We start from the raw sequence: 23,911 nt of genomic DNA, 5'->3' as shown, positions 1-23,911 counted from the left end.
TTGAAAAATGACAGCTTCGGCTTGACTTTCATCTTGAAGGTATTTCAAAATAACACATTTTAGAACTGTAATTGTAATAACGTCAAAACGTGGTATTTTTGCCCCAAGTTATCGTACCGTCAGAACAGCAGTACCAGCCCACGCCTACAGTACAACCCACAGGAAACGAAACAGGAGGTGCACAAGGAGGCCTTATTCATTAGAAGCTCCCATCCCTTCCAATTCATATTCTGGACTATACATTGCTGTGGAGATTATAGTCTAGATTATACAAGTAGTAGTACGTATAAGTATTGTGTATGTAGTGTACTAATGCAGGTACATACAGCACGTATAAGTATTGTGTATGTAGTGTACTAATGCAGGTACATACAGCACGTATAAGTATTGTGTATGTAGTGTACTAATGCAGGTACATACAGCACGTATAAGTATTGTGTATGTAGTGTACTAATGCAGGTACATACAGCACGTATAAGTATTGTGTATGTAGTGTACTAATGCAGGTACATACAGCACGTATAAGTATTGTGTATGTAGTGTACTAATGCAGGTACATACAGCACGTATAAGTATTGTGTATGTAGTGTACTAATGCAGGTACATACAGCACGTATAAGTATTGTGTATGTAGTGTACTAATGCAGGTACATACAGCACCGATACCATAAAATACATGAATGCCACCCAGCCTGACGTGTTGGTGCAGACTGGCTGCCTTGGCGGTGAAAGCGAGGGAGGAGTACGAGCACACGACTTCAGGCCACCACCTCATTCCTTTTCTCTTTCCTCACATTGTGTGAATTATGCATTGCACCTCCCAGCAACTTCTCCCCCCAAGACCAGCAGTAGTTGTAGCTCCACCTGAGGAGAGGGATGGTTCTCACGTCTTCAAAGGGGACATCAGTCAAGTCTCCACATTGTTTTTACCACCCGGTGGCGATACAAAACTTCTCCATCAGTACCCCATCACTCACCAGGTGAAAAGCAAGGGGATGGGGCCCACACTTCTCAGAAAGTGGAACACTTTTTTTTTTTTCGAGCCAAGTTCCGCAACAAACTTTGAGAAGGGGTGGGGTTTGGAGAGGCTGAGATCAAAAGCCTGCAAGTTTGTGGTGAGCGGACCCAATCACCAAGAGGGCCAAGGAAAGGAGGAGAGACAAGGGCTTCCTTTTAAATTGATCCCACTGAGACCCTCAAGGTTCCCCTCCTAGGACTCACAGAAAAGCGATAAAAACCTGGCCCCGTGGATCTGACAAGGAAGGGGTGGGGGGGTTGTTTTGGAGGGTGGGGGCACAGAAAGAACAGAGAACTGTGAGGGACTGACGCCAGTTGTGGCAGATCAAGAGAGGTGGTGAGGTAGACAAAAAGGTGGGCTCATTTGCTAATCCACACGATCCGTGCATACACGCTTACGTAAGCTCACATGCACACTCAAACATTATTACTTAAAAGCAGCGTTTTGAAAAAGCCATGTAAACACCTTAAAACACCACCGCACACCTTCCTAGACTGTGATGGAAGTGGGATTTGAATGTAAGTGAGAAGTTATTCCCAACTGAAGGAAGTCACTCACACTGTACACATGAAGGACATGAATGACAAGAATGAAATCATCAAGTCATAAGAGCACAACTCCGTACTTTCTCCCTGCAGTTGTCTTGCAGGCCTTTCTACAGCCTTCAAGTATTGGATAACCTGTTCTCTTCCCAGATCTCCTTGTAACAGCGCACAGAATCCATGACCCCTCTCGCATCCAATCCATCACTACTTTCCTTAATGACGGTCGCCACAGCTGAGCGTTTGGGACCAAAAGAGCGGCCAATATTGGATTATATAACAGGAATACAACTCTGACGTGTGCATGTGAACGTACTACCTGGGTTCCGGTAAAGAACCAGAGTGGAGAGTACCGGTAGTACTGGTGGTACCAGCTAGCCAACCAGAAGTACACATGATGATGTGCACAAACAAACAATTGCAAGTGCCTCTTTATTTATTTATCTATCCAGGCTCAGCAGCAGAGTCTGGACACTTTCACTCTGGCCTGAGATGAGAGTCTGGACGAGACTGGTGTGGTTGCACGCATCATGTTGGTCCCTCCAAGGAACAAGCGCTATCAGAGCCACCCAGAGACTCCACAGCCTGCCAAACTCATCGCAAACCTACCAACTGCCAACACGCGCACAAAATACACACCAGCAAAGATGTCTTTTATGCTCACTAGGTTTCCAACCATCATCAAAGAAGGAACAGTCATGTGATGCCAAATGACCCAATAAGAAAAGAATCCTCTGGGAGGCTTATTTAGTTAGGGCGCTGGCTCCAGAAAGTGGGTTCATGAAGGTGAGAAGGGTGCTCAAACAGCCACAACTTCTGCAACTGAACAGGAAAGAGCAACGAGCAAAGTGCACGTTTGTTTGAAGCATCGTTTCCTTGATGATAAAGAAACACAAATCCATGCTAAACAGATATTAAAGCGTGTTTTGTTTTATTCACTATTGAAGTGTGTTTGTCACTTGTATGTTCTTGATATGAGATGTTATCCTCTGACACCTACAGACCTGTTTTCATGTCCTCTATTTGGATTTGTTGGGTGTACACAGCAGTTACTGAACCGATAATGATCAGGCTGAGATGAGGGAACCATGACATCATTCCCATACATCCAATACCATTCAAAATAGCTCTGATAATCAATCGTTTCAAAAAAGCACTCCAAAGAGGCGGGATAAGCTGTAGTGTGTGGGTGAGCAAATCAAGTGCTCCTTTTTCCTCCTGCCTGTGACGTTAACGGCCTGTCGTAACTTCCCCTGAGCTCACTTGTAAAACAAACATTGACTGTTTCAGAGAAACACATTTCACATGCTAGTTGTACCAAATGCTCCGCGTTGAGGGGAAAAAACCCCCATCAAGCACACAAAAAACTTTATCAGCTACCTGAAAAGCATTTGAAAAGTGCAAAAAAAGTGCCGGAAACCTCTGTGGCGTCACGCCGGCCGCTTGGAGCATGTGCCCGAATACAGCGCACCTTGATGGGCCACGCCAGGTGGCTCCTCCCCCTTAATCAACAAATCCTAATTCGTTCCATTCGTTTTTACCCTCCATTTGTGCCCAAACTACATTTTAATGTAAATGTAGAAAAGTTAGGAGTTATCTGTATCTACATTGGTCTTGACAAGCACAAAGTTATTGGTGTTGGTTGGGAAAAAAAGAAATGGTGCATGTCTAGTATTTGTGTCTTACCTGCAATTGGCAGTATTTTACTTGAGTGTAAGATCAATGATAGTCCAACCATCTTTTTCATTTCCCTGCTACGGTTTTGTTTGCTTGCATGAGTCTCCTGCAGCGATGGAGGCCCAGATAATAAGGAAAACACACCGACTGGTTGTTAGCATTGCTTTTGGTATAAGCATTGCATGGGTACGCTTAAAGATAGAATTCAACGACAGCACATGTCAATTTGTGCTGCGTTTGTTTCATGGTCCAACAGAAGCAGCATTGGAGGAAGAGTGCAGATTAGGATGCCCTCTTTTTCCTCCCAATCAAGCCTGTTTTAATCCTACATTAAACCTAATGGAGTTGACAGTAAAATGAAACTACCATTTTCCAGTGGTTTGATAAGATAGCGTGGTAGCAGATTACTTAGCTGGGTGACATTTATAGCCTACAATAAAGCAACTAAGCTGTGATGGATAGCCAGCACTCTGCATGAATAATTCACAGCCTAATAAATAAGCAGATCTGGACTAATATCATTAAAGTGCCCTCAGCTTTAACACACCCCCTTACCCCTGATAGCCATCTGGGCCAGCCGTACCCCTTTCCCCGCGTCCGATGCTCTGGAATCACATGACTAATCGACTTCAACAATGTGACATTTCATTCAGCCGACTGTTTCTTCCATTCACTGCAAACGTCGACAGGAGAACGCAAGTGAAACATTCCCTCGGTTGCCACAGACGCTAACCTTGTGGCGTGGAGGACTTAAAGCCAAAAGAGTGCTGGGAGCCGACCCATCAGGAGCAAATACAGTAAGAGGATGTGTTTAGAACACGGCCACAGAAGAAAGGGGTTCCTTGCCATTGAAAGAAAGAAGAATCCATTTCAAGCTTCAAAAGCTGCCAAGTATCGTTGATTTCATGTTTCAGCCCCCCCTTGCCTTTTGCATGACTGAACAGCACATTCAAATGTTTACGAGACACAAAATCAAATGTCAACCTATACAATATCCAAACTAGATTCTTTTTCCTTAAAGACAACAGTTACTACGCACGTGACCACACTCACTTCACGACACGAGACGACACACAAAATCGAGGCCATGAGAACGAGACAAGATTTTAATATTCCTTTTAAGAAAAGTACATGAAAAAATGTATAACAAAGTGCAATCTACTCATTTAATTTCTACGTTACACTCTACTGCACTCTGTGTGCAAGCTAGCGGCCCCGCCTCCACCCACCGAGACAGCGACTGTATGACCGACGTTCATGCCGTTGTTCTATGGAAGGAGGTGTAGAAAGCAATGCACAGAGTGAACTCTCTCCTGAAGCGAGAGACGAGGAAAACAGGTGGCAATATATTGATTACCCCCTTCATTTTCAGTGATTGGGATTCATTTGTCTATCATTGTCCCAGGCCTTTCATCTCCAGAGAGTTTGTGACACCCCTACGCACGGGCTGAGCTCCTTTTATTCCCAAAATGCGCCAAGAACAGTACGCCACTTTTCCACCAGGACCACACCTCTCATACCAACATGTGGATAAAAATGCATGAATATGAAGTGAAAAGCATATCAGTGATAGCAACAGTTGACTCCTTTGGAAACACTGATGGCAGCTAATACTTGTAGAACACCGGGAGGAGGTGTGGGGAGCTCATTTGTCTCGTCTGTGAAGTACATCGACAGGCCCATTGATGCTGACATCTCTTTAACATGAGCTCGGAGGGTGTTTGGCCTCCCCTTCAGTCGCTTGTGAGCTGCAGAGCCTGGAAATGATTAGGCCTGGGAGGGCAATTAGCCCGAGCATCGCTGGGCTAAATATAGTGCAGCTTGGCCCAGCTCCGCTCCTGGGTCATGTCCACACTGCAGCCTCCACGCACATGTTAGCACAATCTGGATCCTTTCATGACTGCTGCCAAGGCTGCGCTGACTCAGACCAGATAACATAACTCCATCAGGTGTCCCGTGAGGGAAGGAACCACAAAGGGTAAAACCAAGGAAACCATTCCCTTCAGTCTAAAAGACTGAAACGGAGACGTTCATTCTTCTCTCCTATACTGTACGCCATCACCCCTCTTGGACAATTTCTTCTCCAAAATGCCACATTTGGAAAATGATGCTTTCCCACAGTCTGGCAGCCCCTTAACTAAATTCCAAGAAGGAATGCTTCCCGTCTCATAGCCCCCTGCCCCAGCAGTCCTCGTATCTCCTGCCCCTGTGAGAAAAGAATTCAGATTTGATGCTTTAGAACAGGAGGCTGGCCTACTCATTCACCTGGGAGAGGCAAACTAGAAGGTTAGAAGAGCCTGGGAATGTTTAACATCTACAAAGCAATCCCAACATAGCCACTGCTCTGGGAATTGGACAGGAAATACGGAGAGTAACCCTTTCCTGCCTGACAGGAAAGACCAGAAGTGATTTAGGCTATGAAGAATACGCACCGCAAACCCAAAAACAGCCTGTTGCCAAAAGATGATTCATTTCCACAAATGACATATCAATCATTTCACATTGCGACCTTTTCATTTCCCCTGAAATGTGTGGCAATTACCTTTAACCTTTAACCTTTACACAGCAGCTTAATACGGGTCATTCATTCAGTATTCATAAAACAATACACAGTCTGCTAACAATAAACACCAGTTTATCCTGTAGTTTGAAATCATGTCCTTGTCGTAAACATTCTGTACCAAGAAATGTGACGCTTCCCCACCGCTCAGCAGCACAACTACCCGCCGCCCTTTCTGGAGAGCCAGGCGCTGCTACAATATAATCACTGACCACGGAAGAAGATCCATCAACACATGGAATCCGACCATTCACAGCGCACAACTATGGTGCGTTCAAGGACCACCGAACAAAGTGCAAAATCTCAATTCTCCAGGAAAAACCATCGTCAATGAAGCCTGAAGACAGAAACAAAGAGATCGCTGGCTTCCTAACAGTGCTACATGAATGTTGTACATCAGATGACATGTTTATCAATTATTACACACGTGTTGTGAGTGATGAACAAAGCCTACAAAAAAAAGTTAACCAAAAATCTGCATATGTGCAGATCGGTGAAAGCTGAATGGTGAATGTGTGCGGATCCACTGTCCACTGAATGTCCTATTTAGCAAGTTAGTGCAGTGCGTCGCGTCATCAGCCTAATTTACATGAATCTTCTTGGGTCCTCCCTGCTGCACAAAGGCAACATTATGAATCACGGGAAGCTTTTAGTTCCAGGAAGTACGGTAGAATCACCAAAAGGACCAAACGTGTGAGCCTGATTTGCAAGTTTGCTGAAGGTGGGATGTCAGCAAACCCCAACCATCGGTTTTCCGTGCCAAAGGAGATCAGAATAGAGCTCTTTTTCCCCTCGTCTCGATCTACATGCATTGGACTTACGTCACATGTACGCAGGACAGATTTATGTTTATGGTTTCCCAATGACAGCGAGACAGGCAGCACAACATAGGTGCTCCTCTCATTGGCTCCTTCACCCCACTGACGGATGGACCGATTGAGCATTTAGCTAATCAAAAAGAAAAAAAGCATTAAACAGTGTCGCTGTTTTGCAAGGTTGTCATCTGCATGAGATATTGTCTCGTCCTCCATCCCTGGTCGCCAGCCAGAATCATCTTGAAACAGGTTGCGTGGAACATGAAGAAAAAGTAGGCGTATTGGCACCCAGACGAGCTGGAGAGAAGAACAGGCTGAGAGCGAGGAAAGGCGAGGTCCAGCTGAGGCAGCTGCTTGCTATTACTCTCACACCCCCAACCCTCTGGCAGGAAATGAGCAATCATTTAGTACTGACAGGTACATGCTGAACCACAGCTATCTCTGCTCTCCAAGCAAGCAAATCATGGATTACAGCAGGTTACTACTAACCTTAAGCAAGGTTACTCACTTCATATCTTTTTCAGGTGCAAATGTGTATGTTCCCAGCAGGACTGCTCATGAAAGGTGGGAGATCTTGCTCATTTAACAGAAGAGTACGCTCTCACATCAGCAGCTCCAGTGGCCTCCACAAGTACTGGAACAGCCCGGCCACTTTCCTTATTTTGGTAGCAGACTGAAAACATTTGTCTTTGATGTGAAAAGGTGAATATGATCAAATAAATCATACATATTGGATTGCTTTTAATAAAGCCTATTTCAATGTATGCGGCCCGCAATGGAAAACGTTTCAGACACCCCCGCTGCAAGAGCAGAGAAAAAACAGCTCTTTAATGTGAATCAAAACATATGAGGTGCTTTTCTGCTTGTGAAAAGCTGTAATTTAGGAGGTCTCTGGTGAACTGCAGAGGGCTTAGCGGGTCCAGCTGGATGTGGAGCGCAGCACAGCCCTGCTTTAATGCCAGGCCAAGTTCCACGGCCAGTTCAGTGGCATGAATAGGATGGCAGTAAAAACAGAATGCTAAGAAAAGACAGCATATACTGTACTGCCAAGTACAAGTTTACTACCATGCTTGTACTGTAACACATAGTACCGCTCATGCTGCACTGCACTACTCCAGCCAAACACAATGACAACAAGTACCTATTCCTCAAATGACTGCTGGGGTAGAACGTGCTCTCCCATGGCCGCCCCTGCTAAGAAACAGGATAAATAGTTGAGAAACAGATGGGTGGACGGACTGATAGCCACCAACTGATTGAAGTCATACACAACTCACAGCACAGGATAGCGCAAGAACAGGGAACCTATATTTACAAATACATTGCAGTCCGATTGGAAACACACAACATGTCTATTGTTGTTGTTTGTTGTTGTCAGCCAACAGCCATGTGTGCTACCTTATTGTTGTGGTCGGCACCCCAACGGAAGAACGTCCAAAATGTGCTACATACAAACTGCATCCATCCATCCATCCATCTTCTATAGTGCTTGTCCTCGTTGGTGTTGCAGGTGAGCTGGAGCCAGGCGGGGTACACCCGGACTGCCTGCCAGCCAATCACAGGGCGCGTGTATCAAACAAACTGCACACTGTATGGAAAGAAAGCGAACGGCACGGCTGGGTGGAGACTGGCCTGACAAGTCCACACAGAGGAACTTGTAAACAAGCAGCAAGCGCTGTTATTTAGTCTGTGACAGCCGTGTAAACCCCCAGGCTCTGGAAGCTATACTCCTTCTCCAAACATCTCTGTTGTGCAGCCCCACATGTCTCGTTACTGACAAACAAGCAGCAAGACGAGCGACACAGAAGCAATGCCTCCTTTTCAATTAGAGAAGATAATCATAGCCAAAGTGGGGCTTCCGGTGCACTGATATGCTACCCTGCCGCACACACGTGTCACGTACAGATACATTACTGAGGGGCGCAACGAAAGCTGATGGCAGAAGGGGAGTTGTGGCTCCACATGAGCGCACAACAAGCTTAATGGCAGGAAGTTGCGGTGGCATCTATAAACTTTACAACCTACGTGAAGGCACAGGCAGAGACACAGTTACACACTTTCCAGCCCTCACCACCGCTCACAAATTAAAGCTACTGCATCACACAATTTATTGCAAAATAGCTCGACCTGGCAAGCATGCATGGCGTCTTAAAGCCAAGGCAAGGGAATTTCTGCAGGGTCATACATTAGCGAAACTAGCTTCAAAATCACTCATCTGTACGACAATTCTAGGATTAGTAAGAGATTTTACTCATCAGGAGAACTGACACGACATACCAAGAGGTGGTCCTCGGTTTATGGCCTTTTGCGGTTACAAACGTGCTCCCATAAATTCGTTAAAAACTTAATTTTGGTCCATAAACACAAGACTTACTGGAGACCTGAAGAAGAGCAACATCGCTACATTAGCTAACTTTTTACACCTCATTATGTGCGCCAAAGAAAAGGAAATCCATCACCATGGAAGTGAAAATGAACATCATAACAGCTCAGAGAGAGGGGACACGCCCCCCAACATTGACCGGCCTTTTGGTCCTAACTGCTCAGCTGTGGTGACCATCATTCAGGATAAAGATGATTGAATGCTAATGAATGCTAGAGGGGTCATGGATTCTGTGCGCTGTTACAAGGAGACCTGGGAGGAGAAGATGAGGTTATTCTTCCAGACTAGCTTGGAATATTTGAAGAAGGTAGAAAGTCCTCACAGAACATTGTTGGGGCAGCCCTCCCCTCACTGCAAGACATTTATAAAACTAGAGTCCTACGAAGAACACACAACCTCATCAAGGACAGCACACATCCACAACACTCATTATTCACACTCCTACCGTCAGGCAGACGCTACAGGAGTTTGAAGTCCAGGACCACAAGGCTGGCAAACAGCTTTTACCCACAGGCCATCAGGCTTCTCAACGAAGCACTCACACACGCCGCACACACTCATAGCACTCTATTTATTTACTTATTTATTTATTTGTATTATTTATCTGTATTAATGTCTCTTCTGTTTTTGTTGTTTAATTTATTGGTAATTATGTTTCTTATGTTCTTATTCATTTTCTTGTGTTTTCTTTCTTTTCTTGGGAGAATGAACAGAATAAGAATTTCATTGCTTAGTATAACTGCTGTTTTACTATGCACATGACAATAAAACTCTTGAACCTTGAAAATCCTGTTCATTCGTTTTCTTACAGTATTATCAGTATATCGTGAATTTCTCTCGGAGAGGAATACGGTATCAATCATGTGTTCTGTGTACAGTGGGAGTGACTTTGGAGTTCATCTAGGTGTAATGTTCAGACTTACACTAAAGCTGCGACAGTCTAGAAGTCCTCGGTTCCCCGAGGACCGCCTGCAGACAGCGCAGAGGACTATAAATCTACCCATTGGTGCAAAAAGCAACACACTCACCACTGAGAGCTCTGACACATGATCAGCTTGTTGTGCACCAACGAAGGCTTGAAATAGAAAATGCAGCACGCTGCCTGCCACTAACTTGTGTGCATAACTTAACATAGCGGGGGGGTCTACATGACATTACGTTGTGCTTGTCTCCAGGTTCGGAGGAGGCAAGCAGACTCCTGACATGGAGCAGCCTCGCAGGGAAGGACTGAGTAATGCCAAGGTAACGTGATCCAGGGCTGCTAGGGAGTGGGAACAACCCTGACGCCTAAATCATAGCTGTGGGACGGAGACAGGGAGGGACGGAGAATGTGTTTGCAAGATGGATATGCATGGAGATGAGACACTGAGGACACAAAGGGTGGGGTGATGAAATAAATTAACAGGGGTGCAGCGTATTTGGGAAACAGCCACACAAGGGAGGCAAAGGAACACCGAGTTGTTGCCATCATGTGGGAATGGGAGAGGCGTGGGCTGGCTTCCAGTGCGTCTGACAGAATGAACATGCATGTGGTCCAAAATGACGTCTTTGCCTTGATGTCCATTGAAGAATATGACCTTCAAGAAATAAACATGTCCTGTCCATATAGCTAATAATAACAATAACCCCTGTCACCAAGTACGTGCGTTTGGAATGTGATTTGTGATGGCGCACGTACAGTTAGACCAGGGGTGGGCAAACTTTTTTACTCGCGCGCCACATTGAGTTAACATTGACCCGGGGGACCAGACTGTATATTTGATACACGCACGCTAGTTGAAGCTTCCAATTCAGTCAGTCCATCCGGAATGATTTGTCTTATTTGATGTGTAAAAGTGTCATCCAATCTGCTGCATGTGCTTGTGGGTGCTCAGAAGCACTCCCGACATCACACCACATCCAATACCAACATTCAATTGAAAAAACACGTGCAGTGTGCATGAATGGAGGGTGTGTGATAGACTATATCAACTATCGACCATAAAACATTGGCTCTTAAAGAGTATGTGAGCGTCCCTCCTCAGACAGTGCAGTGGGTCACGCACCTGCTGACTCACCATGGGTGAGGTAGTTGTGTGGATGGCTGCACGTGAAGCTAAAAGCTACTTAAACCATCACAAGGTTGTCTCAGATCGACTGCCTGACTACTTGCAAGTCATGGTGCCAGCTTGTATGTTACAAGTTTACATTAAATACTTTGGAAGCAACTTGCAGGCCAGATTCCAACGCTTGGCGGGCCAGTTGTGGCCCCCGGGCCGTAGTTTGCCCACCCGAGTTAGACCCTTATTACCTGGCAAAATTTGTCATGAAACATTCCACGATGCTCTGAATACCTGGCAACTGTCATATTTGGCTTGTATTCAGGATTCTTTTACAAGGACGCAGCGCTGGCAGCTGCTGCCAGGGTTTCACATCTTGCTCAGAGGCACCTGGGCAGCTTTTCAAAGAAATGTTCTTCCAACCCAACGATTGTGCTGAATGTAAAGAATGTTTTGCGTAAAACTCAACGGACAGACGTGCAGTAAATAATATTGTCAAAGACTCCAGACAACACGTCAAAGCTTCAAGACGATACTACAAGTCCATTATTTGATTCCATGATCATTTTCCCTAAAACACGAGTCGAGCAAGAAGAGCTTATTTCAAGGGCTTTGAAATAAATGTTCACCAGACTATTACTCATTCTTCCATCCACCATATGCTCTGCATTCATTATTCAGACTTGAGATGTGCTTTCCTTGTTCTCCAGCCCTCCACACATCTTCGGGCAGCACTTAACCATCAGGACACGTAGAAGCAGACTCGTAGAAAAGACGTTTTAAAACACCAACCTCAATAGTTTTGCCCAATTAGCTTAGCGAGTGATGGGCATGCAAATTTCATGTTGTCTTACAAAAGTTGCAAAAGAAGGATTGTGTCTGCAAATTAAAATTGGGTTGATTTTTCTCATGCGACATTGTGGACATCCTGTGGAGAATGCATCACATTCAAAAAGTCTTTTTGGCCAAGAGGATTTGGGAATACTTTGTGGATGAATTACCACTTGGGGGGTGCTCACGCTCGTCCACTCACGAGTCACTCATCACGTCTCCGCTGCACTTTCACTCTGGAATATTTCTTTTGCGCACGCTGGCAGCTGTCATTAATCGCTTGCGAGGGGAGCGATCGCACTAATTAAATAACGTCTTTGTTACGCACATGAACATAGTTGCGGTTGAGCGAGCACGGATTGGGTTGGATTATTTGGAGTCTTTGCATTTTATTTCTTTTAAGAATTGTAATGGTTAGCATTTAGAACTTGTGAGGAGCGATTGCATTCCAGCCAATATGTTGTGCACGTGCATGTAATCGTGCCGTGCGTGCCACGGCCCGCCGATGCCAATCGTGCCAAAGGAAGGGAAGTGCTCAGAGCACTCACACTTTCCAAACGTAGCGGTGGGCCCAAGTGCGGTACGGATGCTAACCCGTAGTCGCTGTGGCGTCTTGATCCTGTTGTAGCTCTTCAGCGGGGGCTGACTTCATGGCGCGCAATTCTCTACCAAAATGCTGGTGGCAGTGATGAGCCATTTAGCTTCCTGTGTAGTAGTAGCAGCGAAGAACGGCGCCTGAAGCCCAATCCGGATCATTACTGGAGCTGGAACATCAGCATCAGTCGCTTTTATCGTACTTGTTGCTTCCAAAGCAGGGGAGAAGGCGAGGATTTAAAAGTGGCGCTTCGGCAGGCGTGGAAAAACAGGAAAGGTTACATACCGGAAATGATGTACTAAAAAAGCCAACCAATCACATTGACATGAGGTCAGAGGTGCACATCATGCTCCTTTGCAGAGTTTGCAGGGGGAGGAGTGAGCCTTCCTTTCGAAGACGGTTTCTCCAAGCATGGCGGTGTGTGTTTTGGTAACACGACCACGCTTATGACTGAGCGGAAACGCTAGACGAGCATCTAAGTTTCTTTCGCCTGCTTCCACCCTCCTCATGTGGCCACATGAGAAACCACAGTGGAACCGCTCACCAGCCAAAGTCAACATCACAAGCAGCTGCACGCCACCGATTCTGTTTACGCTCGGTGCCATGTTTACATGCCGAGCCCTTACTCATGTTCAGGGGAGGAAAAACATGACACTGTTACTCTTCGCTAGCAGTAACTGCGCGTGACGCACCCTTACAAGTGTGAGCGCGTCGTCACAGTGAGCGTGATAAACCAGACCGTGACCGCCTCCTCCAAAGAGCTCCGAGCTGCTCCGGGCCTGCAAGAAGGCCTCAAAAATTCATTTTTATGAGCATATCAATTACGATGTTTTAGCATTCATGGTGGTCTTGGAACAAAGCCCCCACGAGTGGCAGGGATCTACTATACTGTGGAAGAAGCAAACATGCCAATATTTTTGCATTATTTTCATTCTTTTTATTCATTTCTGTGAAGTCAGCCCCCCCATCAACTGTCCTTTCTCCAAAGCAGAGCATGCCAAGGCCAGGTCCAATATGAATGACAGGAATAATGAAACCATGCATTTCTTTGATGGCCCTGAAGATGGTGTGCGTGGGGACAAATAAATACAAACCAACCCAGAGAAGTCACCTCAATTCCAAGCAAGTCAATCGTGCATCCCGAGTGTGAATTTAACCCGAGTAGTGAAACAAATACATTTGGACCGCCACAAATAGATTTGCCACTACCCTTTTTTTGACCCCAACACCACAGATAGATTACAGTCCTGTGGGGAACACCTGTCCAAACAGAAACGTGCCTGGGATTTGGTTTGTTGGCGGGTTGAAAAAAATGAGCGTCCACACTGTGGGGGATTAGTAAATAGTTGCATCAGGCCACAGTGTGTGCTAAATTGGAGGCTAAATTCGCAGCAGCGGCGTTTGGGGCAAGGTGCGATGACAGCAAGCCATCGAAAAGGAAAGAAATCAGAGTAAGAATTGCAGGTCTGAATGGGGGCCAAATGAAAACTTCCTGCAGGAGTTGCAACATGTGGGGTTGGCTGACCTTTGCAGCTCCTCATAATGTGACAGAAACTGGCTTCCTGGCAGCAGTGAAAATAATATTTTCTACCTGGAAAGGAAAACCAAAACCCCCACTGGAATCCACACCACTGTGAAGGCTATTTCTATTTCAGTACAGTATGTTGCCTCTGCTTGGACGGGACCTTCTCCTTCACTCCTCCCACAACACATCTTCACTTTGCCACAGCTCATCCTTAAAGGAAAAGTGCACTTTTTTTGGAATTATGCCACATCCACAATCCTTATGTGAGACATGAACACACATCTTTCTCTTTTCTGTTCGTTCTAAAAGATATAAAAACAGCTAAAAAGAATGCACGTAATGGGACGCATGTATTCCGCCTATAAAGCCTTCTGAAAAAAACTCCAAAAAGCGCCAGCAAGGCTCCGTTTCCATCATATGAGCTGCATATGAACCACATTGTTATTATTATTGTTACGCCCAAGAACTACCTTACTGGCGTAGTGACACCTCACCACACCACAGCGGCTAGCTACTAGCCGGCTAGCAACTAGCTTCACCACACACACTCGCTCACAGCGCCTCAGGCCACTAGCCAAAGGTAACGCTACATATTGGAGCTGCCACCACTGCTGCTGTGTTTTTGTTTTTGATGCTAGGTGTAGCGTTCCTTTCAATGTTGCTATGTGAAATCAATGCACCCAGGAAGGAAGTATTCCATGTTATCATGAATGTACCTGCTACTACATGCTCACTGCTTGGATGAAAAACCACTAAACCTTGCTGGAGCTTTTTGGAGATGTTTTAATAGGCCGAATAGGTGCGTCCCATTACATGCATTCATTACCTGCCTCTTTTTAACAGTTTTTATATCTTTAGAAGGCACAGAAAAGAGACGTGTGTTCATGTCTCACATGAGGATTGTGGAAGATGGAAAATATCCACCCAATAAAAGTGCACTTTTCCGTGAACATCTCAGACGGCTTTCAACCATCAACATTGTTTGTCTTTTTAAAAGATTCTCATGAAATAAGCACGCTTAAGCCTTAGGCAGGAGTTGGAAAGTGCTAACTTTTTGTACTCCATCACTGTGAGAGACATACACGCTGACATCATCTAAGGTGAACGTTGCCAACCATGGCTGATCAAGCAGAAAGGTTCCAGTCAGCAATCGATTGGGAAACCGATACAGCAGATGGCTTGTTTCACAAAATAGCGTGTTTACATTTCTGCCAAAGCGTGTCCTCTGGTAGCACGGGTGCCGCTTATGGCCGCGTTTTAGTCCCGCAGGGCGTACTAACACTCCACCATTCCAAACACGCTTGGGTCTGCTTAACAGATAAAGTCAGGTCCTTTGACTAACGTCAGGGCTCTGATCCACGCTCATGTACACAAAACCTTTAGCTTATTTTCTGACCACATGTAAAATGACACCGCCGAGAGAAAGCAGCAGAAAGACTGAAGAATGAGTCCAGAAACATATACACACACACACACTGGTACCTTGGTTAATGTCCGCCCCGGTTAGCGTGTTTTTCATTTTACATCCAAATTGTTTTACATTTTTGCAAATTGTGGTTGCAGCAGAATAATGTGCTTTTTTTTCCCCAACAAAACTAGGTCAAAGTGAAGTTCATTTGTCACTATTTTTTTGCATGTAAAACTATAATTATTGTCTATTGCATGTGTTTGGGTGTCTGGAACAGATTAACTGGATTTACATTATTTTCTATGGGAAAATTTGCTTTGGTTAGAGTCCGTTTTGGTTTGAGTCAGCCCTTCTGGAGCGGATGAAAAACATGTATATGGATTATTGCAGTTTACATGCTGAAATAGCTTCACTTGTATTATCCATATGTGACTGGGATATTTAGTATTGAGGGCTTCCTGAATTAAATCCATAGAAATGACATGCACACGCATCATTGGCCAATTATGGAGTTTAAAGGGTCTTAAAAGTAGTACTTTAGTATTAGTACTTTGCAAGGGCACAAACATGCACACATGTGCATATTATACTGTATATATACACAGTTATATACAGTTACTGTACATTTAGGATGTTCACGTGCAGCGTGTGTGTTGGGGGGGGGGGGGTCACTGATAATCAATACACCGATACAAACAGGTGTGTTACTCCTCCACCCTTTCATAACAGACAGCCATAGAAGAATATCAGCGTTGTATGAGCCAACATTATAAGATTAAAGAGTGTATTGATCGTAATGTTTGCATTAGTGAAAATATTTGCTTCATTTGAGGAACTAATACAGTTCGAGAAGGAAAGTCTGCATCCAGAAACAAAGTGTGAAAGCTCAAGTTCATCTTAAACGAGGTTTAACATGAACATGAAGGTCAGTTCAATGACGTCACTTCTTGTGAGGGCATGATGACGTAAGTCTACGGAGCATCGCCGTAGGTTAGCCGCAGGCCTGCACGAAACGTACAAACTCCCAGATGCTTGGCAGCATTCAGCGACGTGAAGGTTACTGCATGTGCATATGCAGGTGGAGAATGTTGCCCCTTCACAGTGCTTTTCAAACAGGAAATGAAGCCTGCAGGCAGATATTGCAGCTACATGTATACGCTAACAACACTGCACATTAGCCCCGCCTGGCTTCCTTAACGCAGGTCAAAAGCAACGGGCACCATGAAAGTGTTGAATGATGTCTCACCTGGTGCTCCAGAGAACTGGAGGGTTGCGCCTTCACTCTTTTGGCCGCCTCATTTTCCAATAAACTTGCACAAATCCTCCATTCTCATTTCTGTTTAGCTCCAGCATCATTTTTGGGCCAAACCTTTAACGCGATCATTTGGGGCTGTTTACTTTGGTACATATATCTGCATTTCACCATCATATGATTAAACGGGCTCGTTTACAGTCAGTCATATTTAAATCAATCATATTTATTTTTCAACAAGTCCTGTATGATCTCAGACGAGTCAAGGAGCGATACTTTATAGTCACGTCTGTTACGACACACCCCCATGGGAAGATGTGGTACGGCCCGTCTAAACTGAGGCTGTTGTCGTTCACCCAATGAGCCGCCGCTGTGGGGCTGTCACGTGCTGTTAAAAAAAAAGCTCAGGTTTGCGTTTACGTGTAATCGATAGACGATGACGTATGCACATACAAACATGACCATATTACCTACTTCTAACATAGCAGATACTATTTATCATATATTTACCATTCAGATTCCACAAACCTGCACATTTCAAGGCATTCGTGTTTAAAGTGAACTGATGGTTTATAGCGCAGAGCAGGTGGAACACATAGAAGACACAGCTGGGTGTTTATTTTGTAAAACACGGTGATGTTACATATATGTTGCATTGTCACATGGAAAGCATCCCTTATTTGAAAAGAAGTCAACTTGAAATGTTTTTTCTGTCCCACGATTGCACTTGAAAGCAATGACAGGCTGCCATTTTGTAAACAAATGTCAGTATGCTAAGAAGTTTAGCATATTTCAAGAAAAAACAATCTGCATCCCAGACAAAGCTCATCATTATTAGCATCAACATTTCAACTTTTTTCACTTTGTGCTGTGGTTTTTTAGTTTTCTGGTTTAGTTGTGCTTTTAGAATGTGCCACAGGAGTGTTTGATCCCCAGCATGCAGAGACAGGCAGCGGTGGTGAAATAAGTCTTTTCATGAAGCAGGGAGAAACAGAAAGAGACAGAAGTGAAAAAGGCTTCGTGACAAAACATACACTTGCAGTCAAAGGCCGTACCGACAGGTCGGAGGAACGTCATGTGACAGCCCGGGCGAAGAGGAAAAGTACAATGAGCCAGCGCTGCGCTTGAGACGACGCTGGGCTTTCAACACCACTACTGTAATTGCAATTGTGGCCAGCTGTGCAACATACCACTGGGGCGAAGCGGCTGCAGCGTCCCCCCAGCAGGAAGTGCAGCGCACCAAAATAAGAGCGCAGAACAGGAAGTCCTGATGTTTACTGTATTTTATGACAAGAACAGGATAATATGTGTTAGCAGCTCCAAATGAAGTGAAATGGAACTCAAGCTAAAAGCTAGCACGCACGACTGAAACACTTTCTCTTTCATAGGAGCAGAACATTCAAGTCACAATTCTTATCAGCAATGACAGCTTGCGTCATTGAAGTTGAATCCATGTTTGTGTGGAGATGTACTTTCCGGGATACTTAAGTTGTGCTAGTGAATGATAAGATGTTGGTCTATTTAGACCACCCAAGCACGGAGTGTCCTGCAATGCACCTCGCTGACAATGACGAGGTGTGTTTGCGTGGAGGACTAGAGCGGTGTTTGTGAGTTGGAGATACATGCACGGTGTTGGAATTGCTGCTGATGTGTTGAGGTCAGGACAAGGTTGTAAAAGCGTCACAGTGTGTGACTGCGTGGGGAAGCCATCGTGCCTCCGGCCGGCGTCATAAGAGAAAGGCGTGACTGATGCTACAAATGTTAATGTAATGAATGAAATAAATGCGTTACTGCTGTTAACGTGCTATTTTTGACAGCCCTAAGTTGTACTACATCTACAGTACATCTGCTTTTGTCAGTGCTAAGTTATCATGGTAGATTTATGCCCCAAGTCAGCTCAGTAAATACAGACAGGTATACATCTGAAATTCCACCAGATAAAGATGGATGTCAGGGTCCACACACGCCCTTTGTGCAAGTGTTCACGCGGCGCTGTTGGGTCAGTGAAGCGTGGTGTTGTTAGTTTTGCAGTTGTAGTCACCTGAGGCTACGCACGTCTTCTCATGTTAAGCGCCGCCACAGCCTCCAGATGATCGCCTGTGACAGGTGCTCTCTGACTGTCGCTTTGTTTTGTGCGTGTGCATGACAAAACAGCCAGAAAAAATGCATTTATGCAACTTAAGGGGTCTTTTTTTCATACACGCTGGACATCTGCTCTCGTAAAACCAGGCTGTGGCGGCAAGGGAAGGTTTGAGAAGAGACAGAGAGGCCGTGTTACCGTGGTGCTGATGAAGCTCTGTCACTTCCATCAGCGCTTCTCATCTCACTAAAAGCACATGCAATGGTTTATGAGAGCCTCATCTGCTATCCGTAATGCTCGCCCACCTGCTAACTAACTCTTGGCTCTCTTGGCTCTAACAGTACGTCTTGGTTCAGTCCAAGCCTGAAGGAGAAGGAGATGGTTAGTTGCACTGGAAGCCATCAGTGGTGCACGGTTACATATTCAGCTTCACTGAGGCGCACGGAGGCCTTAACCGTGGAAAAAGTCATCATGTCATCCGACTTTGTGATCAATAAGTGGATCTTTAGCTGAGGTCCAAATAGAATTAAGAATTGCTTTAGGATAATGACATTATCGACCAACATTCACTAAATGCTTTTAAGCTGCGTCAAGTTCATTCCCATCTCTATGAAAGTGTGCAGGGAGCTGCTCTGAATCACTTCGGATGCTGCGTGTCATCTTCTCACAGGTGGTGCTGCATATGACCATGCTGCTGATGAACCCTCCGTTCCACCACGCTGGCACGTCAAACTCATATGCAGCCTTCTAGTATGTCAGAGAAGAATGGAACAGAGATGGGAAGGCTAAGTGTTAGCTTTGTTTGTTGCATTTTTACGACATGATTGACATGATTATGCTGCTTTATGACTGCGGGCTTGTTGTCATCATGTAGCTATGCTAACAGGTCATATTATGCTGCTTTATGGCTTGTTGTCATCATGTAGCTATGCTAACAGGTCATATTATGCTGCTTTATGGCTTGTTGTCATCATGTAGCTATGCTAACAGGTCATATTATGCTTACTTTTGATTATTATTTTTGGAAATATTTCAACTTTCTTCTGAAGTCATCTTTATTCTCATAGTATTATAACTTTTTCACAACCTAATTTTCTAATATTACAACTTACAACAAAATGGCAACTTTCTTTCTTTTCTTCTTTCTGCTCTGAATTCTTGACAGCTGTTTTTGTCCATTTCTGCTGTTGTTTCTTTTGTTTTTTTGTACTTTTCTAACTATTTCAACTTTCTTCTTCTACATTTTCTTCCAGTAATTAGGATTTTATTCCCATAATATTTTGACTTTATTCTTTTTTCTTTTGACTTTTTCTGCAACTTTGTTTTCCAAAAGTGATATCTTTTTTTGTTTTCTAATAAAAATAGCGTCTTTTTTCTTGAATAAATCAACTTTATGCTTTAAAATGATGTTATTTTCCCCCCATAATATTACGACTTTGTCTGGTTCAATTTCAGGTCTTATTTTGATTTGATTCTTTTCTTTTCTGATTTTGATATTCTTTTTTTCCATTTCTTCTGTTGTTTTTTTGTACTTTCAACTTTCTTCTGGTACATTTACTTCCAGCTTATTCCTAATATCTTGACTTTATTCTTCTTTTCTTTTGACTTTTTCTGCAATTTAAATTTCCAAACATGACAATATTGCGACTTTATCTCGTTAGATTTCAATTTTTTTGTCTTCCTATTTTGTCTTGAATCTAGTAAAATTACTGCTGATTTTTGCATTTTCAGAACGTGCCACGGGCCAATAAAAAAACAAACAGTCGTGGGCCAGAAACGGCCCCCGGCCCGCGCTTTGGACACCGCTGACTGAAGTGTTTGCACTTTGAATTGTCGTAGCTTTTCTGAAGTTGGTTGGGTTGAGCTTTCAGGTGATGTTGTCGTGGTTACGTGCAGCATGTGCATAGCTGTTACCATAGCAACACACGTACTGTACGGGGGTCCTGACACTTTTCAAAGGTTAAAGGATATCTGCAGGGTTCCGTGAAAGGCTGAGCGTGTGATGGGACGTTTAAGGCTGAATATTCACACCTACCTTTGCCCACGTGTGGTCCCAGTACACCGGTCTGTCTGTGCCACAAAGGAACAATTACTACGGGTGTCCCTCTCCCCCAGCTTTCCATATTCCAGTGCGCTCGTCTCCGCTGCTGAGAGCAACCTGCGCTGTGATAAACTTTCACGAAGGGAGGCTGGCGGCTTCATGTCTTCATACCTCAGCGTCCCTGTGACCACTTTGGGGTCCGACGGCGGCCGCCCACACCTTTCCAAGAGCAGAGAGAGCTGCTAGGAAGTTGCAGGAGGGAAAAGGGAGTCAGGAAGAAGAGATCGCGGTGCAGGAAATGACTGCACACGTAGTGTTTAAGCTTTGGCAACAAAGAGTCCTCACCCAACACGTTCATTCACTCCTGATGAAGCTTGGGGTACAGTCCAGCATCATCGGGGACACGATGGCTAGCATTGACAATGATTCCAAAAAAACACACATTTTCCTTGACAAAATTCCCATGGACGCTTTTTCCAAGTTCCACGACCTTCCCAACATTCAGCACATCCACGCCACAAACCCTTTCACTTGATATCTGTGCTCGTTCTTCTCTTGGAGATGAATACAGTATCCACCTCCCGTCTACTTCCTTTCTCAGCTCACTCAAAGCCTTCCAACATCAGAACATCCATCCATTCATTCATTCATCCATTCATTCATTCATCCATTCCAAACATTCATCTCAGCGCTGGTGAACAATGGCAGCTAGAGGGACAAGGAGACTGACTGGAACTGATCCATGTGTTACAACACTTTTGTTGCAAATTCTGATCCAAAATCGGTGCAAAAGGCCTTGGAAGGAGCTGAAGAAACATGACTAGTTGCCAGGTAGCAACAGATGTGGCTCCTCACTCTGCCAGGAAGACGGGACGGGACGGGACAGGACAGGACAATGTGCTTAAAAGGATAGTTGGGATTTTCTGCCATGAGGTTGTATGCCATCCCATCAGCAGCGTCGTCCATCCCCCCGCTCGAGCAGATGAATAGTAGAAGTTTCTGTCTCTGTGAGCCCAGCTCGGGTTGGCTTTCAGTGATGAGAAAGGTTCCTGAAGTAAAAGTGTGCGTTGAAACGAGTCACACACTTGCATCACCAAAAAGCCTCCTGGAAACAAACCAGACCGCACGATTGCGCTGGTTTACTTTCTCTCTTCTGCTCTTCTCTCACTGCCCGCTGGCGCTCGCCCATTGACGTGTGTGTGGCCAAGATGGCTGCAACGCCATCTTCATTGTTACTCTTTGCTTAGGTGGCCCCCGTGTTTCTCATCAGCAAAACCGCACCAGCATTGGGCTGACAGGACCAAGTGGGGGGGTAAGTCACTGTTGCTGCTCTACACTGCTGATGGGGGTGTCACGTCAATAAATACAAGGGCGGTGCACACGGTACGTAGCGGTGCCGTCTGGCATGGACGTGTATGACAGCCTTGGCGCTCATGGCTGCTTGTTTTCAAATAGCTTTCCTGCCCCCACAGGAGCAAAAAAGCAGCCATGTTGAAAGCGTAGCATAACCATGAAAGGGAGCGTGCGCTGGAACAAACAACAAAGAATAAATGAAGAGTAGACACATAACATGAATAATAGAATAGAATAAACACAGTAAGTACTGTCTTAGCACAATGACATCTTCTTCAACTGGTCATGCGACCTTATCATTCCAGCACTTTTGCCTTTGCGGGTCATGTGACTGTGAGACGTTGAGAAGTGCGTGTTGCTTCTCTATCACATCTCCACACGATGCCACACGGAAGCCCAGTTGGGACTGCGAGGAATAACACGTGACAAAGTATTTCCACGTCGTGACTGCGCTGGACCGCCGCTCATATGGCAGAAACGCTGTGATGCACAACCCGAGTGAGTGTTTCATACCTGGAAACCGCTAACAGGCCCAGTAGAATAGAACAGGATCAATAGATGGGTTTCAGTTTGGAGGAAACGGGCCCAAATGACTCTTTTGATGGTAAAGGTTGCCGACCCCCATGTGGAAGATGTGACCCATATGAAGAGCGTCGGCATTGTTGCACATGACGCATGACGTGGGTGACTAGCAAGACACGCTGGTGCTGATTCAACGTGCCGGCTGAGCTGTGCGGCCTCTTCGTTGAATATTTCCATCAGGTTGCATCCAAGGCTGCGTGAGGCATGGCGCTAATAAGCAGCTCATGGCAAAAAGGTACGCTTGAAACATTCTTCACATGAGCAGCGCGTTCCAAGCCCACAGTCGACGCATACATAATTAAGCCAAGCAAAGAAATGAATTTTTCATCCCAAAGCATTTTCATCTCCAAACATCAAAGCAGCTCAATGTCGCCGCTAATGAGCAACGTACGTCACTTTGATTCACTTTTATTAGCCACCAAAACAACAAACAAAGCATGCACACCTTCACTTCACCTCCCAGCAAGCTCCCAGCAGGAGTGAAACCATCAACCACCCACCGGGTTTGATTTCAGAGGAGGGTGGGACACAAGTGGCTTGAGTGTTTGGAGGGGTGGGGTCACACGCTGGGGTTATGATTGGATAACGCGGCAGCCTAGCCGGGTCGCTGACAGCTCCTTGAATCAAATAGTCAGCTAGCTCATTCTGCACAGCCAACCCTTGCGGCCGAGAAGATGACGTGTTCCAAAACCATGCAGCTAAAACTGCCCGCTTCTAAAATGGTTGCTCTTGCTTAAAAATGCACACATTTAGTTGTCAAAAATATGATACGGCTGCCTGCATTTGAAAATATGTGGCTTTCATGGACATGGCACCCCCGTCCCTTCGCCGAATTGTCTGTGCCCCAAACAATGACTTTCAGAATGAGATACTGGACATGGTTGTATCACTCCTGAAACCATAACCCCATCTCCTAACCCTAACCCTGACCCTGACCCTGACCCTGACCCTAACCCTGACCCTGACCCTAACCCTGACCCTAACCCTGACCCTAACCCTGACCCTAACCCTGACCCTAACCCTGACCCTAACCCTGACCCTGACCCTGACCCTAACCCTGACCCTAACCCTGACCCTGACCCTAACCCTGACCCTAACCCTGACCCTGACCCTGACCCTAACCCTAACCCTGACCCTGACCCTAACCCTAACCCTGACCCTAACCCTGACCCTGACCCTGACCCTGACCCTAACCCTAACCCTGACCCTG

General features: G+C 45.3%; 1 protein-coding gene across 7 annotated transcripts in view; it reads right to left on the bottom strand.

The window, feature by feature from the left end:
- Window positions 1–17,766, bottom strand: part of znf438 (zinc finger protein 438) — a 38,664-nt gene extending 20,898 nt beyond the window's left edge. For 4 of the 7 annotated variants that reach the window (XR_008567321.1, XR_008567320.1, XM_054765190.1 and 1 more), the window contains exon 1: window positions 16,640–16,794. The gene's annotated coding sequence lies outside the window, so the exon portion shown is untranslated. Of the gene's footprint in view, window positions 1–8,010; window positions 16,614–16,639; window positions 16,795–17,700 lie in introns of those variants that run through there. The other 3 variants (XM_054765193.1, XM_054765191.1, XM_054765192.1) reach the window with 3 other exon arrangements.
- Window positions 17,767–23,911: the final 6,145 nt, after the last annotated feature.

Source organism: Dunckerocampus dactyliophorus, chromosome 21 (genome assembly GCF_027744805.1).
Source record: "Dunckerocampus dactyliophorus isolate RoL2022-P2 chromosome 21, RoL_Ddac_1.1, whole genome shotgun sequence".
In the NCBI taxonomy this organism is placed as follows: domain Eukaryota; kingdom Metazoa; phylum Chordata; class Actinopteri; order Syngnathiformes; family Syngnathidae; genus Dunckerocampus; species Dunckerocampus dactyliophorus.
The sequence above is the reverse complement of the archived record's forward strand: the minus strand, read 5'-3'. Positions and strand labels throughout refer to the sequence as shown.